Here is a 6,439-nt window from a genome sequence, read left to right on the forward strand (position 1 = left end):
ATATATATATATATATATATTTATATATATACATATATATATACATATATATATATATATATATATATATATGTGTGTGTGTGTGTGTGTTTGTGTGTGTATATGTGAGCAAATACAGTTCATATATTCAATCATACACTCATGATACACAATGAGCCAAAAAATGTGTATATCAAGTTTCTCAAATAATTCTTTCCGCTTTATATTCAGCTTATCTTAAATCCCTAATAAGCTTCATCTAGCCAAGTCATGTGGAAACCAGAATAATATTGGACTTCTTCTTCGGGGATCGGGGAGGGGTGGGCTCCCCCCCAAATAGGTGTAGGGAAGACCTCTCCCAGAGGATATTATGTATTGAGGAATGTGGTTACCACAGAGGGTAAATAGATAGAAATGTAAGTGTATATATATATATATATATATATATATATATATATATATATATATATATATATATATATATATATATATAGTTAAGTAGGTTAAATATAGATAAATAGATATATAGAAAGATAGATAGAAAGATAGATAGATAGATAGAGAGATAGATAAATAAAAAGCATCTGTAATTATGTAAGGATATGGAATGATAGAAATATATATCACACTTTTCCTTTTCTACATTATTTATCTTCCAGATATCTGAAGACAAATTGTCCATTGCATTTAATTAAGAGTCACTAATTACAATTAAAACCTCTATAAGTGTAATTGCATCAAGTAATAAATTTTCTTTAATCTACGGTATATATTCCACTCCAATCAGGATAATAAAATAGTAAAGATCTCCATCAGATGTTTACCTCGCAGCCGTTGCCAGTGAATGCTTTTTCAGACGTGATTTAGGAAAAATACTTCAGAGATGTCTTGAGATCAGATGGAGGAAGACCATTAAGAGGATTAGTGTGTGAGATTTACTCTGCCCATTTATCATGTTGGCTCTTTCATTAGGGCGTGGAAGGACTAGCGCTTCCATTAGGCCTTTTAGAATCACCTTCAGGTAATCAATGGAAGTACAAACTACGCTAAGGTTTCCATGTTGTGGGAAATTAGGAAAATACTTTTCTTGTACGAATGCTATTCTACTTAAATATCTTAATTAAGTAATTTAACTATATTGTTTTTCTTTACTTTTTCTTTAATTATTGAATTAGTATTTACGCTTTCAGTATCTTGATTTAAAAATCAAATATGGATTGTTTTGTTCTTGTGTGTTATAAAAAGAGTCATGGTGGCCTGTTGATAACGTCCTTGCCTGGTGATCGCCACACTAGGGTTCGATTCCCTCTCAAGCTCGTTAGTTCCTTTGGATGCTGCAATCTCACCATCCTTGTTACTTAAGGATGGAGGTTTTGAGGGAGCCTATAGTTCTCTCTGCTGAGTCATCAGTAGCTATTGCCTGGTCCTCCTTGGCCCTAGCTTGTGTGGAGAGGGGTGTTGGCCCCTTAGCATATGTATATAATGCCATTTTCTATGGCATTGTCCTGCTTGATAGGACAATGTCACTTTCCTTTGTCGCTCATTCATGAGCGACACTTAAACCTTTAAACATAAATTATTGAAAATATTTAATAAGCTTCAACAATGTCATTCTTAGAACAAAAAGAAGGGTAAATAAAAGATTATAAAAGTAATACACAAAGTTCTTTAACTGTTCAATATTATCTGATAACAGAACTAGGCCTTGAAGATGTTCAAACTCTTACTCTGTGTCGGGATGAGTCTTGCTTTATTCATAGAACATCTGCACAGGATCACAAATCTCGATACAAATTACATGTAGGCTTTGTCACCTGGATTGAAGTTAGTCATCACCCGGCCTTACCTAACATATGCCTTTAGAGTTGCTCACAACACCGTCTCTATAGTTGTTTCAGAAGTATATAAAGCTATCCTCGATGAGCATGCTGAAGAATTAATTACATGCCCAACAACCCCAGAAGGATGGAAGTAAATAGCGCGCTTGATTTACAGGAACATGAATTTGTGTAACTGTGTGGAAGCCATAGATGACAAACATATAGGCCTTTGTACACCTCCCAAAAGTGTTATTCTTTTCTTCAACTGCAAGAACATTTTCTCAATTGTTCTCTTGGATTTAGTTGATGCTAATTATAAATTTCTCAATGTTGATATTCGACACACTGATAGCCCTTCAAGATGCAGCGGTTTTTGCGTCTACACCTCTAAAGCAAGCCATTGAGGAAGACACTTTGCACTCTACAGAACCTGAATCTCTTCCGAATGATGAGGACAGTACCCACATTTCCTTCTACTTTGGGGGAAGATGATGCCTTCACCCTGAACACCTGGTTGATAAAACCATTTTGTAACTGGTCCCATAAGCAACGCATTTCCAATCACAGGATTTCAGAGACAGAAGGATTGTAACCGCTTATATGCTGTAAATATGGTTCACCAAAAAGTTTAAAGCGCTTCAATGTACATATGCAATTGCCAGATTTATGGGACCCTTTTGGAAATACAAATAGCCTACCTTTCTGTTATGTTAAATAAAGATAGTTATTTGACTACTCATTTTTTTTATCATACCTCTCCATGGCACATCATGCTACATTCAATTTCATTAAAACATTCACAAATGCTTAGTAGATATTGATTAGGATTTAAAATGTAAAATCTAGTTATACATAAGTGAACTTAAGTTTTTTGCAATATTACTCCCGATTTAATCAAACGAAAAACATAATGATCCAAAACGCATGACACAGATATTAAGAGATTCTGTAATATGGCAAACCTGCCAAATATATTTGTGAAATCATTTTCTAATTCATTATTGCCTTTAACTAGACTTCAATTGCATTCTGAAATCGATGATAATATTCCTTTCATATCTGATCAGAAGACTGGAATTGCATCATATATTAATCTTTCAGGTTTTCATGAAGTAAACATTTATAAGTTATGATTGAATGTATTATATATTTGATGTTCTATTTTGGTGTTCGCAGATATTCACGAATGATAAATAGATCGTTTGCTCAATCAAACATCATACAAATTTCCTGAGATTCATGATTCATATGTATGAGATGCCCATCTCCCACCATTGCAATATTGATCTGAGTTATACATCCTTAAAGTGTATATCATGTGAGGCTCTCGGCGCTTTGATGATACTTGAGTGATTTGTATAGGCCTATATCTATTCTACCTAAATTGAAACTTGCGTTGTTCATGAATAGTATTTGCAAATGGTGAGTTCAATGATTCTTTTTGTGAAACTCCGATGACAAATATTTTGATTTTATACATTGACATGAGAGAGAGAGAGAGAGAGAGAGAGAGAGAGAGAGAGAGAGAGAGAGAGAGAGAGAGAGATTCTAATAAAGCTGCATGTAGTATAATATAACCAATTCCATTTCATTATGTTACAATGTAGTATATGTAACATAGCACATTTAATAGAGGATTGATATCTATAATAATATTGGTTATGATTAGCTGATGATGTCTTACAAAGATTTTAGTTCAACTTGACTGAATTACTCTTTGAAATATTTAGTTGCAGTGTATTAGGATCTGCTTTATATTTTTTTAATACATGTCATCTTTATAAGAGAAATATTATTATCCGAACTATAATTTTTCATGCAGTTATTAACAGTAACTAACCTTAAAAGTAAGTTTTAACAATCAAAGGTTTCTCTGAATTTGCACTGAACCCGAGTCTTCCTATTTATTCTCAAAAGATGGCAGCATATGTCCCGTTTTCATCCATGTAAATGATTCTGTTTGATAGAAAAAGGAGGATAGATTGATGCTTATATAGCATATTCGTAGCAAGTATAGATTATATCCAGCTTCAATGAAGGAGCATATTTAGGCTATTTTCTAGCGAAAAAAAATCCCGTCATGGCAGATTCCCCAACCCAAGGATTAAAGAGCTCTACACGTTGGTTGTTTTCGTGGCCAATAGATGGCGTTAGCAGTAGAGTACCAGATTGCTAATTACCCACATCCCCACTCATTATAAATTTCATAACTTAATTTTGGGGCCATTTTTTTGTAAAAAACAGAAAAAAGTGAACTTGTGGATCAAAGTTGTCTGAGCACAGCTTAGGAAAATGTAAAAACCACATTATATATCAAACATCTTTCTTTTACAAGCAATCATTAGTTCAATTACATTTAGGGTCAGGGGGAGATAGGGCAGGACCTGAAAGACAGAATGCCAAATGTGCTGAATTCAGTTAGAAAACCAAGTAATTAAACATTTATTTGAGCTGATTTTTAATCATATTCTTATGAAACCTGCAGATAAATAATATGTTTCATTGTATAACTATTCCACACACCCCTCTTACTCACTCCCTTAAATCGTAATGAGTTTCACTTTACCGCCAATAGATGGCATCAGAGGTACCTTGGATAAACTAATATAGTCAATTATTTGAGGACCGCGTGGGTCCAAAATGAAGAGTGTGGTAAGAAGGTAGAGGTTAGGGAATTGGTAAATTGTCCAACTACAGTTTCCTTATTATTAATGGATACTTTTATCATAAAATCATGTGAATTTTTTCATATACTATCGAAAGCAACCTGAGTATACTTACAAAATATTTTTGAAATTTATGTCTTCATCAGAAAATGAACAATTAGTCATGAACCTGTACAAATGACCAAGTTAACAATCATCGGGATAGTTGAGGGAGGTGGGACGACGTTGGGACAGCGCTGCCAAATAGAATTTCCTTGCATGGAGAATATCATTATATATTAAAGAATCAAAGCATTTAAGGAGTAGTAGTTATATGCTAGAAGGAGTATGACTATGTTGTAATTTGATGTTCTTATCATCATCGTAGTCAACATAAAGATATCGAATAACGAAAAGGAAAATTGTCATATTTCTGTGTCTTCGCCAACGTCTGCCTGACTGTCCTATGTCACCTACCTGCGAATACGTGTTTGTTGATAAGGGCGTTCCAGGATTTGAATTAGTTATAAAATAACCCTTATCATCATTTCATCAGAAAATATATACCGGTCAGTAAAGCTGTTCCCTGGTTCAATATACGTTAAAAGAAGTCCTTAGTATCTATTGTAGGCAATAGTGTATGTTCTTTTTATTGTTCTGGAATGTATACTCACAGAATGGATGAACCCATTCTGTTATTTTCAATGTCCATCTATTGTCTGTCATTCTTATTATATGTCCATTATCTTTTTTTTTTTTTTTGTTTTTTTTTACATCTTTGGATATCATCTAATTCAATTTACTCACGTATTCAACTTTTTCTCTTTTTCTGATTCTTAGTGTTATTCCTATCTACATTATTTCAAATGCTCTAAGAATTGCAAATACCTTAAGTTCTAATGTTTTAGTAACACCCCAAATTTCTCATACAAAAGTTAATATTGGTCGGATTATATGATTAAATAATTTTCTTTTAAGAAACATTATTCTCTAGCCTAATAATCGACCCATGTAAATTTAAACTAAAAAATTAAACACTGATAATAATCGACCAAATGAAGATAAAACAGGAAATACTGTTCTGTATTTTGTTTTTTCTCTAAGAAATATTGAAAGCCACCAAAACCGATTTTGATTTTTATCAGATACTGTGGAAACAACCGAAAACATTTAGATTTTCATCTGACATGGAAAACAATGAAAAGAAATTTGGATTTTTATCGGAAATATTGAAAATCAAAACAGATTCTGATTTTTGTCAGACCTACTGACGGTCAGCAAACCAGATTTCCGATAGATTGAAATCAGATATAAAACAATATGTTAAAAGACCACGTATATATTCAGAAATATGTAAGCAAACCAACATATACTCTCTCTCTCTCTCTCTCTCTCTCTCTCTCTCTCTCTCTCTCTCTCTCTCTCTCAGTCACACCCATACAGACCCAGACACACACAAACATATATATATATATATATATATATATATATATATATATATATATATATATATATATATATATATATATATATATATATATATATATATATACCTGTACATATATGTATATATATATATATATATATATATATATATATATATATATATATATATATATATATATATGTATATGTATATATATCAACAATAAGATAGTATATTCCCTGATGTAGTGTATCATTAGTATTCCTATGATTTCATATTCCATTATTGTTAACAACGAAAACAAAGAAAGAGAGAGAGAGAGAGAGAGAGAGAGAGAGAGAGAGAGAGAGAGAGAGAGAGAGAGAGAGAGAGAGCCTTTGGAGCTTTACCTCTTCTAAGCCCGTCAGAGTAAATACAATTTCATTAAAACATCCTCGAATACTTAATAGATCTGGATTAAGAATTAAGCAAATAACGCAGCAAAAATGTAAAAAATCTTTATAAATAGTGAACTTGAAAAACTTGTCAAAATTACTCAATATGTGATTAAACGCAAAACTTAATGATCT

The sequence above is a fragment of the Palaemon carinicauda genome, chromosome 34 (assembly GCF_036898095.1).
Source record: "Palaemon carinicauda isolate YSFRI2023 chromosome 34, ASM3689809v2, whole genome shotgun sequence".
In the NCBI taxonomy this organism is placed as follows: domain Eukaryota; kingdom Metazoa; phylum Arthropoda; class Malacostraca; order Decapoda; family Palaemonidae; genus Palaemon; species Palaemon carinicauda.